A 12,420-nucleotide genomic window follows, 5' to 3' on the forward strand; every position below is an offset into this window, starting at 1 on the left:
TACATGGATAGCCCTGACCAAAGAATTCCTAATCTGGTGGTGAATGTGTTGGCATTAAATTCCTCAAGACAAGGATCACCAAGAGTGAGAAGGCTGGTAAATTCAGATGTGCTCTGATGGAGAAAGTACCAATATTAGTGATATTAAGATCCCCACTGAACTGTTGTTCTAAACTCAGCTAGGTGGTTTCAGGAAATGTACATATTCCCTACTTTGAGACAGACCACAACATATCCATACTTGCCTATCAACAAGTAGGTATTGTCCAAGGTGCTGGAAATAAAGAATCTCCAAATGAAGTACTCTTGGTTCTCTGTGAGGGAAGCAACGATGTCCATCCTACATAACTCCTTCCCATGTCCTCTCATATTTCATCCACTATTCTGAAGTCCTTCTTTTCTTTGTCTTAATAAAGATAATGATGGAGAACGTGTGCTGTTGATCTCAATCACTTTTGCCATGTGGCCAGACCATTTTTTCTCTACATATTTCTTCAATGAAATCCTTTCTTCTGCCTCTCCTTTGTAATGCCCTATTTGTATATGTGGCTGGATGCCCACACCCAACATGCTGCTCTCCATGGCTCTTTGCATAATGCTTATTTCAATTCTTTAGTCATTGTAGTGTTCTGTGACCCCAGCCTTAAAGGAAAATAATATTGGGGTTAAGAATATAGGCCTTTGTTTCAAGGAGGATCATTTTTTTAAAAACAGGTATTTAAATATAACAAATTAATTTTTTAAAGAATATGGAATGTTCCCAAGACAGTCCAATCTGTGTCCCACCTCTTGTTCAATTTTGGACATAATTCCTTGTCCAATGGGAGTTTAGAAATGTCTTTAATTCTGCAACCCCCCACCTCAACCTTGTCTTCTTTGCAGACAAGGACTAAGGCTGTCCTCTCTATTCCTCTCTGAAAATGATATTTGTTTAATACAGGGTCAAAATGGCCAATACCCACAGGCTTCCCAATGAACTTTATATGCTAATTTATAATCTGAGCAATGGACTTTCATCTACAATGGACATATGTACACATATGCCTAACATTTGAGCCTTACTCCTAAGTGAGCATGATTGAAGGTCAAGCAGTATCAAGCAGCTACCTTTTTTTTAAGAATATAGAAAAGAATTCAAAGTACTCCCACAAAAGAAGAGAAGTAATTTCCTTAGAACAAGTCCATCATTTCTATCCCTAAACATTTTCTTTGTTCTTACGATAATCCTTCTGGGGAAGATGATTTGAAAAGTAAGAACCTGTGAAAGGGAGTAAGTAGCAAAACAAAGGGAATTATGGGGAATTTTATGGGGGAAATTAGGGGAAAACATATATACAATAAAGGAGTGCTACAATATGGTTAAGTATGGGAAGGGGGGAGAGAGAGAGGGAAGGAGGGAGAGAGAGGGAGAGAGAGGGAAGGAGAGAGGGGGAGAGAGGAAGACAGGGGGGAAGAGAGAGGGAGGGAGAGAGAGAGAGAGGAAGAGGGGGGAGAGAGAATAATCTGAGCTAATTAAGGAATTAAAATATGATTGTAAATTTTGAGATGATAGGGAGCTCAGAAACCAACTAGTCATATGCATGTGCGTATGTATTGTGCATGTACATATGTGTGAGGTATAATTTATGCCTTCCTTCAAACCCGGAAGAAGCAGCTGCCTATAGTCAAGGCTAGGTTTGACAGTGTGGGTGGGGCACCTAGATGAACAAGAAGAGGTCCTCTCTCTCCCCCCCTAAACTCCCTCAGGGAGCATTTGCATGTTGGATGTATTCGGGAGTCCCAACTTAGGGGAGGCTTCGTTATTGTCGCAGACCTGGGAGGTTGGCAGGATGGAGATGCTCTGTTTTGGGTGAGAGGAGCCAGGGGCTAACTTCATGGGGGAATGGCCAGGGCCGGCGAGGGCCTTGTTTCTTCTCATCTCCTGCTTCTCTCTTCGCTCTCTCTTGCTCTTTCTCGCTCTCCCGGCTGGCTGAGGCAATTCCGCAGTGGTGGACCAGCTCCTGGGACCGATGATGTCACAGCTCCATCATCAGCTCCAGCAAGGGCAGCTGTGAGCCTGAGCCTCGGAAAGCCTCCTCCCATCCATCCCTGCAAGCTGACGACGGCCGGACTCGTCTGCTCCGAGCAGCCAACCAGCAGGCAGGCAGGCAGGCAGGGGGGCCGGCGGGCAGCCAGGGAGGGGGGCTGGCTGGCAGGCAGGGCGGGAGGGGGAGCGGTGAGCAGTGAACCTGCAGAGAGACAGTCACGAGAAGGAGGCAGGCGTCTGCGAAGAGCAGAAGAAAACGCAGCCCGGCCCTAGCGCCATCGTCGGGAGCTGTCCCCGATGCCAGCCGCCGAGGACCCAGGCGTGAGCGCCAGGACCCAGTGACCCGCAGCGGGCGGTAAGCAGGCAACCTTGATGGATTGCGATGGATGTGTGTTTGTCACCCGGCACCCCCACCCCCAGCATCTCTGAGGGGTCCGGGGCGGGGACTCCCTCCCTGTCTCTTTACCCTTCTACAAGACCCCTCTAGCTTTGGGGAGCGGCCAGGGGCACCCTTGGGGGCCCCCCTCCCCATTCGCCCTTTGACACGTCAAGGCAGCAGGGCTCCTGAAGAGAGCTGAGCGCTCATCCCCCGAGCATCCCTTGGAGAGAAGCTCGCCCAGCCGGCACGATGCGTTTGCCTCCCCATCCCTCGGGCCCTCTGCGCCTCTCTCCCCGCCCCCAGCCTGCACTTGGCTCGGTTTCAGGGCAGAACAATGAGGCAGATTCACGGGGATCGGGGCCTTTGTGCCCGTCCTGAATGAGGGCGGAGGGGGATGGGAAAAACAAGCGATTTTTTATTAACATCTCTGCCCGCCTGCCCATCCCCAGGACCACCGCCAGACCCGCAGCATGTGGGAAAGAGGGAGAGGCAAAAGACGACCCAAATATACCCGCCAGCCAGCAGGAAAACATCTCTGAGGATGTAGGGCTGTGGCTGGGAGTGGTGATGGGGGAGGGGGCAGATGGGTCTGGGGTGGCTGGCGATTTGCGTCACCACGCCTAGTCTGACAGGTCTCTGGTTCACCTTTGCAGCAGGCAGGAGGGGTCTGGGAAATGGGGAGAGAGCGATGGGGATGGAGATGCAGGTGGTGTTGGTAGTGATGGAGATCAGGGAGGGAGGAGGAAGGATGAGGAGAGAACTCTCTGGGGATGAAGATACAGGAGCTGAAACGGGAAAAAAAAAAAACCCAGCCAGGGAGAAGCTGGAGTTGGGGGAAGTCTGCCCATGGAGTGAGCCTTGGAGGGGGGCAGGAGGGAAGGAGAAATTGCTGCCCTGGTAAATAATGGATATTGCTCCTTGCTCATTACCCAAGATGAATCGATTGGCCTTCCTGGCTCTACCCCACCACTCTGGGCTAGGTGAGCTTTACATCCTGGCCTCAGTCTTTAAGGCACTCCAGCAATGGAGTGAGGTTTGGGTTTATCTCTAAGTGACCCTAAATGCTGCCTTCTCTGCCCCCCTCAGCTCGCCCCCATTTCCCTTCATCCCTTTCCTTGCTTGCTCAGCACAAGAATCACCCTTTCTTTTTCCCTCCCCACCCTCCCCACCCCCCACTCCATCCCCAAGAGGTTTAGCTCCTGGCAGACATCCCCAGTGAGTAAGAGGAGCTGGGCTTCTTTTGCAGCCAGAGATAGGACCACTTTGCAGATAGTGGGAGAGGCTGGGCTAGGAAACCTACTCAGGGAAAACAGAAAGGCAGCCCTTGGACTAGGGACTACCCCACCCTCTGTGTGTGCAAGAGGGAGGTGGATGAGAATGCCGAGTCATAGGGCCTAGAGAGGGGCTTAAGGGCTCAGGGATAAAACGCTCACTGTTAGCCTAACCCGCCCCCCATCCCAATCCCAGCCCTGACTGGACCCTCACAGTGAATTCTTTCTGAAAATGACATTTTCGATAATAAAGATAATGTAATAGGAAACAGGAAATCCATTCAGAGCATCCAGCTGCTCAGAGATGGCTGTTTCCACCCTGTATTCTCCAGGTGTTTGCCTAGGATTACAGCCGGAGAGGGCAGGCATGATAAAGGATTTTGCTGGACAAGATTTAATGAGAGGATTTAACAAACATATTAAAGGAGCACCTTGATAGGGTGGGGTGGGGGGGGATCGGGGAGAGATTCAGATTCCTTCTAGGGGAAGATCTCCAATCCATTCTAGGGCACCCAGGGGGCTAGTGCCTGCAAAGAAGCCAAGGTTGAGGGTGGTGATGGCAGAATGGCAGATTCTTTAAACAATTTAAAGGGAGCAGCTTGCTTGGAAAATAGAAACGAGGGCTTGGAATAGAAAAAGGGAAATTCTTGGTTTGGGTCTTAAAACTGTGCTGGAGGGTCGGCCATTTTGCTGGAGGCTGCACTGTCATTTCTTGAATTAAAGGACATGTTATTGAATTTGGTGATTCTCTCTCTCTCTACCTCTCTCTCTGTCTCTGTCTGTCTCTGTCTCTCTGTCTCTCCTCTCTCTCTCTCTCTCTCTCTCTCTCTCTCTCTCTCTCTCTCTCTCTCTCTCTCTCTCTTTCTCTCTCTCTCTCTCTCTCCTCTCTATCTCTTTCTCTTTCTGTCTCTCTCTGTGTCTCTGTGTCTCTGTCTCTGTCTGTCTCTGTCTCTCTCTCTGTCTCTGACTCTCTCTCTCTGTCTCTGTCTCTCTGCCTCTCTGTCTCTCTGTCTCTCTCTCTGTCTCTCTGTCTCTGTCTCTCTCTCTGCCTCTTTCTGTCTCTCTCTGTCTCTCTCTCTCTCTGTCTCTGTCTCTGTCTTTCTTTCTGTCTCTCTTCTTCCCTGTACATCTGACGGTCTCTCTGTGAGAGTGTTTGCTTATGTGTTTCTGTGGGACCAGGACAGAATGATGCCATTTGGCAGCTTTACAATCGGCTCTAATCCTCTTGGGTGTTTGAACTGAGTGAGGAATGTCATGGATGAAGCCCATTGGCATTCCTGGTGTCCCAGACCAGGATGTCTCCTGTGACCTTCCAGACAAATGAAAACATCCCAGAATGACTGGATTTGCCCCCTGTTCTGAGGAACCTGGAGGCCTGGAGGGAGAGTGCCAGGGTAGCTGGCCGATGTGACAAATTGGCCAATGCTAATTCCTGACACATGGCGACAAAGCCCCAGCGCTTTGACTCATAGGCTCTTAGACATTGGAAAGGACCTTGAGAAGTTATCTGGGTCCATCTCTCTATCTGAGCCTCACCAGAGAGATGAGAATCCACAAGCATAACCAGGGGCTAAAACAGGGCACTCCTTACCATGGCTGGCTTTGGGGGGAGAGAAAAGCTGACATCCTTCCTTGAGCTCTTCCTCCCTTCAGTCAGCTGACTGTGTACAAGTGGACTGCAGAACCAGCCTATTTAGAGGGGCGGGGGGGGGGGGGGAGCGGTGTGTGAAGAGAGAGACTCGCAGCAGAGAAATAACTCTAAATACAAGGCTGTGACTAACCAGGAAAAGATCTAGCCCACATGTCCATGGACCTACTGATTGCCGCCCCCCCACCTCATCAAAGCCCTTCCTTCCCTTCCCCTCATCAGGCCATTGGTTTCACAAGTGAATAGATAAAAAGAGAAGAGTAAGAGAAACCTATTGTGCTGGATCTCTAATCCAAGGGTGTGGGTTCAAATCCCACTTGTGACAGGGTTTACCTATTGGACCTCAGATCTTGAAACCTGTTACCCTTAAGTATGATGGGGGAGAGGAGGTAGATGAGCTGTCCTTTGAGGTGCCTTCTAGCTCTAGATCTATAATCCTCTAAGCATTTAAGACTCTAAGTGAGAATACATGGGACATCCTAGTATCCACAGTGATGCTGAACTCAACCAAAAGACTCACCATCCTTCCCTCTTCTCTTAAAAAAGAGGGAAGACTTAGTAAATCCCTTAACTTCTCTGAGTCTTATTTTATTCATCTATAAAATGGGCAAAATGGAAACTGTAGACTCTACCTTATGAGATTCTTGTAGCGATCAAATGAGAGAAAGGTACAAAACCCCTTTCAGGTCTATTGAAATAGCAGCTATTTTTATTCTCTCAGTCCTTGTTGTTAAACCCAGGGAAGGTGAAGTGTGGAAAAAATGCACTGGATCTAAAGACAAAAGACCTGGGAGCAATTCCCAGTTCTGCCATTCACTGTGCGGCCCTGGGCCCTGATCTCCTCCTCTATCAAATGAAAGATGGAGAAAAAGATATCTAAGTTTCCTCCTGACTCGAGATTTGTCTACCTCTGAAGCTTATCACTCACTCAGACAACACAAATTCTCCTAAAGGTGGCCAGTCATGCGTGACTTTCTCTCATCCTCTCCCATGTCCCAAGGCCAGTTTTCTATCACCTTTGCTTGAGCACCCACAGTGACATCTTCTTGCTCTGGTTTTCCAAGGCAGAAGAGACAAGTCAGGCACCAGTGGCAAGCATTAGCTCAATCAGTCAGCAAACATTGATTATGCCCCTGCTATCTGAAGGCATTGGTGATATCAGAAAAAAATGATGCAGTTCCTGCCTCAGAAAGCTTATATTCTTTCTAGGAAAACAATATGTGCAGATACATGTATGTATAATTAAGTATAAAGCAAACTGGGGAGGGAAGAACATTAGCAGCTGCGGAGATTAGAAAAGCTTCATGAGCAGCAGATTTCAAACAGGAAGAAAACTCATTTATAAATAAGTAAACTGAGGCCCATAGAGATGCTTCCAGAGGCTTTGGGATGTCAGCAGACGCTATGAGGAAAACATTAAGCAAGAAAAGGGAGCCCTTCTCTAATTTCTGCCCCCAGCCCCACCCAACTAACCTGGGTCAGCTTTGGGAGCAACAGGCTCTGTTTAGGGAAATCCTGGTCATATAGACAGGCCAAACCAGAGAATAATACTATGAATAACGAGGCTGAGGGCTCAGGGCCCAATGCTATAAGAAGCACTGTTCTCCCCTCCTTGATTAAATAAATGAATGAATAAATAAATAGACAGCACTGACCCCCCTCAAATAAACAAATGAATGAATGAGTAAATAAATAGACAGCACTGACCCCCCTCAAATAAACAAATGAATGAATAAATAAATAGACAGCACTGACCCCCCCTCAAATAAACAAATGAATGAGTGAATAAATAAATAGACAGCACTGACCCCCCTCAAATAAACAAATGAATGAATGAATAAATAAATAGACAGCACTGACCCCCCTCAAATAAACAAATGAATGAGTGAATAAATAAATAGACAGCACTGACCCCCCTCAAATAAACAAACGAATGAATGAATAAATAAATAGACAGTACTGACCCCCCTCAAATAAACAAATGAATGAATGAATAAATAAATAGACAGCACTGACCCCCCTCAAATAAACAAATGAATGAATGAATGAATAGACAGTATTGACCCCCCTCAAATAAACAAATGAATGAATGAATAAATAAATAGACAGCACTGACCCCCCTCAAATAAACAAATGAATGAGTGAATAAATAAATAGACAGCACTGACCCCCCTCAAATAAACAAATGAATGAATGAGTAAATAAATAGACAGCACTGACCCCCCTCAAATAAACAAATGAATGAATGAGTAAATAAATAGACAGCACTGACCCCCCTCAAATAAACAAATGAATGAATGAGTAAATAAATAGACAGCACTGACCCCCCTCAAATAAACAAACAAATGAATGAATAAATAACTAGGCAGCACTCAAAGTCTGACATGTGGAGTAGCATTTGAGAAAGTCCTCTGACCTTTAAGGACTTATTGATGAAGGAATGAGGCTGAGACTTCCTGGGTCTCCTAGCACTGACTCTCTTTCATTCTGGGTGTTTGAGAACACTGCCTTAGTCATCAGAGGAGCACATGAAGTCACTTCAGTTCCAGTAGCACCTCTATGCAATGTCTTGGGGGGTGGTCAGTAGAGCTAAGTCCCTCCCAGAGCAAGAGGTCAACCCCTTCCTTCAAGGCTTGTCTTTGCAGGAAATATCCCAATGAAAGAGCATTCATCCATTGGTTCTCTCTGCTGGCCGTACCAGGCTCAGAACAGGAAGAATGACACAAACCCCCAATTAGCCACTAGAAATTCAGCATGGAAGGCAAGACCAGCTTTCCCCTTAGTGATGTAGTTCTCTAAGCCCACACAACCTAGATATTGTTCAAAAGAATGAACAAATAAGTCTTAAGATTCACCTTTTTCCAAAAATCGTCCCTGACTCATCCTATTGCCCACTATTCTGCATCCTCTCAGTAGTTTGTATTCTGTTCACTGTCTTGCTTTTATTCTCTAAGTATTTCATTCATTCATTCATTCATTCATTCATTCATTCGTTCATTTGTTCATTTGTTTGTTTGTTCATCGGTTCATTCAAGCTCCAGAAGCCCTATTATTTCTAAAGTCAGATTCAAGCTCCTCGTTAGGCTTTAACCCTTCAAAATCGGATGGCAATCTTCCTTACTAACCCCTTTATACAGTCTACAATCTAGCCAGCTCAACAACAGTAATGATGATTGCTAACATGTATGTAGGGCTGTAGTCCTGAACCCAGGCAGACATCCCATCTGGCAACAGACACACAGAATGTCAAGGCTGGAAGAGACCAGAGAGATCATTAAGTCCAGCCTCTTTATTTTACAAATGAAGAGGCTGAAGCCCAGGGAAAGAAAATGACTTGCTCAAGGTCACCCAGTTCCTGGGGGGCAGAACTGCACCAGGTGCCATCAGGTTCAAAATGAAATCACTTCTCAGGATGGGGATGGCTCAGTGTAGACTTACCACTATGCTTGGGAAAACTCTCTGTCAATTAAGTCATGACTATTGCAGGTTATCAGTTCAACACAGGTTAACTTATCGGACTCCCACAATAATCAGGAGAAATGGGCACTCCTGTTATCCCCATTTTATAGATGAGGAAACTTAGGTAGAAGAGAGTTAAGTGACTTAACCAGGGTCACACAGCTAGTGGTTGAGGTAGGATTTGAACTCAAGTCTATAATCAATCAATGAACATGTATGTATGCTGGGCAATGGCTTAGTTTAACTATGTTTTAACTTCTCTGTATGAACTCCTTGAAGGTAAGAGCTAATCTTTATATCTGTAGCTCAGTGCCTGAAACTGTGAATTTTAGAGAATTAATGAACTGAATTGAATGAATTCACTAAATACTCTAATCAAGACCCTAAAGGATGAGAACATGAATGAGATCTATCTCCTTTCTTCAAGAAGCTTTCAGTGGAGACAAATCCCCACCATCTTTATCCTCAAAGATGTGTAGGTGGTTCATTGGTTAGAGCACTAGCCCTGGAGTCAGGAAGACCTAGGCTCAAATGTGATCTCAGGCACTTTCTAGCTGTATGACTGGTTAAATAACCCAACTTTTCTCAGCCTCAGTTTCCTCATCTATAAAATAGGAATAATAATAGCTCCTCACAACTTCCCTTGGTTGTGAGGATCAAATGAGATAATACTTGTAGGGTATTGAGCACATTATACACAGTCTATAACGCTAGCTGTCATCATCATCATCATGTATTAATATTATCCCAACAGCTCTGGGAGTTAGGTGCTATTTTAGTCTCATTTTAGAGATGAGGAGACTGAGGCAGACACAATAGCCTGAAATTTAGGTGCTATTTTAGTCCCATTTTAGAGATGAGGAGACTGAGGCAGACACAATAGCCTGAAAGTTAGGTGCTATTTTAGTCCCATTTTAGAGATGAGGAGACTGAGGCAGACACAATAGCCTGAAATTTAGGTGCTATTTTAGTCCCATTTTAGAGATGAGGAGACTGAGGCAGACACAATAGCCTGAAAGTTAGGTGCTATTTTAGTCCCATTTTAGAGATGAGGAGACTGAGGCAGACACAATAGCCTGAAAGTTAGGTGCTATTTTAGTCCCATTTTAGAGATGAGGAGACTGAGGCAGACACAATAGCCTGAAAGTTAGGTGCTATTTTAGTCCCATTTTAGAGATGAGGAGACTGAGGCAGACACCATAGCCTGAAAGTTAGGTGCTCTGATTATCCCCATTTTTCAGATGAGGAGACCGAGGTACATTTAATAGCCCTGAGAATTAGGTGCTAGTAGTTGGACTGACAAAGATGGAGTGATTTGTTGATCCAGATGCATACTAAAAGAAGGCGTTGATGGGGTTCGCGGGGAGCTAAGGGTATTTCCATTTGGAGGGGTCTGTTTAAGCTGACTTTGAAGGTTGGGCAGTTTCTCCCTGCAGACAGGAGGAAGAAGGAGCTTCCTGACAAGGACATGAAGACTAGGAAGCCCAGGATGGGCTTGGGGAATGGAAATTGGTGTCAGCTGGTCAGAGGGGGCGCTCCATGATGGAGACCAATGGTACAGGAGATGGCTAAGTAGGCATTGAGTGCCAGACTGGAGGGCAGGCAGGGAGCGTTCTTTCTGCTCTTTTCTAGTCCCCAGAGCAGCTTTTCTCTGCTGGGAGGCAGCATCACCCCGCAGCATACAACAGCCCTGGATGTGGAGGCAGAAAACTTGGGTTCCAATCCTAGCTCAGCGACCTCCTCTCTGTGTGAGCCTGAGCAAGTCCCTTTCCCTCTGTGGGCTTCACTTTCCTCATCTGCAAGTGAGGGTATCAGGCTGGAGGTCGTCTGCCCTATCTCCCAGTTCTAAGTCCCATTCGGGGATGCAGGGCTGTTCTCAAGGAGAAGATGACCAGACGCCCGATAATACTGCATGGAGCTGGTGTACAGGCGCTGGGTTGAGTGCAGAGACTGGCTTGGGCATACGGTCACTGGGTTCAGGGGAAAGGCTTTGGGACTGCTCCAGAACTTTAGAGTCAAGATGGCACCCAAGGAAACTGAGGCATGGCTAGCTGGGTCACTTGCCTGGATGTGCTGACCCCAGCTTCTTTTCTGCCCAGCTCAGCACCCTCCTTCCTTCTCCTTAGACTCTTTGCTTCCCCTCGGGGACCTCCTGCCAGAGTGGGGGACCTCTTTGCTGCATGCATCCCACTGAATGGAGCCAGGGATTGATCTGGAAGGCAAAAATCCAAAAGGATGCGGGTGTCCCTCCCTGCAGGGCTGCCCGGGTCGCCTGGCCGAGAGGCAGCCTGGCTCAGAGCCTCTTCAGGAGGAGGCAGCCTGGCTCTCGTTCCTGGTCCTTGAATGCTTCTGGGGTGTGTGTGTGTCCCTGCTTTAACAAAGCAGGATGACCACCGGCTAAGGTCCGACTCCTGAAAGGAATGGCTGGAAGTCAAGGTTGGACGCTGGCTGACTTGGGTGTTGCCAAACAAGAAATCGTTGCATCATGCTCCCTGGGAATTGAGGCTGCTGTCCTTCTAGAGCGTGTGTGCACAATAAGCCGCCGAGTGTAGACGCTGTGCTGTCTTAGAGGCACACCAGTCCCCAGGGGTGGCCCCTTTCTTGGGGGGCGAGAACAAACCTTTCAGACAAAGATCCCTTGGAGGGACTCTGGATGCTTCGTCCTGGGGAAGAGAAGGTTCTGGGGAAGCATGAGAGGGGTTTCCAAGCTGGCCGCACTGTGCTAAAAGAGAGGAGACCTATTCTGCTTGGTTGAACTAGGTTATTGGTGGGCAGCTGGGTGGCTCAGTGGATGGAGAGCCAGGCCCAGAGATGGGAGGTCCTGGGTTCAAATCTGACCTCAGACACTTCCCAGCTGTGTGACCTTGGGCAAGTCACTTAATTCCTACTGCCTAGTCTTTGCCCTTCTGTCTTGGAACTAATACATAGTATTGATTCTAATATAGAAGATAAGAGTTTAACAACAACAAAACGAAGGTTATACTCTGTCCAGCCTGTTGAGGTCTTGTCTAGCTCTGAAATGCTGTGGCTCTGTGGTGATCCTCTTCCTCAGGATGTACTGGGTAGGGAGAAGGAAAAAGAAGAAGCCTCAGGCTTGTGGTTTAGAACCAGAAGGGATCCAGCGCCCATCCTGCCCACACTATCCCTCCTTTTAGAATTCAGAAAACTGAGACCCAGTGAGATGTAGTGACTTGTCCTGGTCATGCAGTTGGAAATAGGAGTGGTAGGTCTGGAACTCAGATCCACCAAGCCCAGACCAAAGAAGGCAAGGGGGAGGATTTGGACTGTACAGCTTGCAGGTGGATTTCCCAGCGCATGGTGAGGGCTGGGTGCTCCCTGGGACCCTCGGCTTCTTCTCTGCTTGTGCCCTGTCTGAAGCCTCCCTGAGGGACTGGCCAGAGGGAGTGCTTTTTGTCTGGCTGCCATCGGCTCCTTGGAGGGCTCAGCAGCCCGATGGGGTCAGGGCAGAGAAATGCTACTGGCTCCTTCCCGTCAGTGTCACAGTCTTCAGTCCAGTGGAAAAGGTGGCCCTGCTAAGCATCCTCTTTTGGCCCCGGGAGATGGGGATGAAGCCTCTCTACAGCCCTTGATGTCTACACAGTGTAACACTTATGCGATCTCGTTTGATCTTTATAGCA

At 47.5% G+C, this 12,420-nt stretch overlaps 1 protein-coding gene across 18 annotated transcripts in view; it reads left to right on the forward strand.

Moving 5' to 3' along the window:
• Positions 1-2,159: 2,159 nt before the first annotated feature.
• The window catches only part of KIF1A (kinesin family member 1A), a 185,458-nt gene continuing 175,197 nt past the window's right edge, over positions 2,160-12,420 (forward strand). For all 18 annotated transcript variants that reach the window (XM_016425327.2, XM_056807410.1, XM_056807411.1 and 15 more), the window contains exon 1: positions 2,160-2,380. The gene's annotated coding sequence lies outside the window, so the exon portion shown is untranslated. The remainder of the gene's footprint in view (positions 2,381-12,420) is intronic.

This window comes from Monodelphis domestica, chromosome 8, assembly GCF_027887165.1.
Source record: "Monodelphis domestica isolate mMonDom1 chromosome 8, mMonDom1.pri, whole genome shotgun sequence".
NCBI lineage: Eukaryota > Metazoa > Chordata > Mammalia > Didelphimorphia > Didelphidae > Monodelphis > Monodelphis domestica.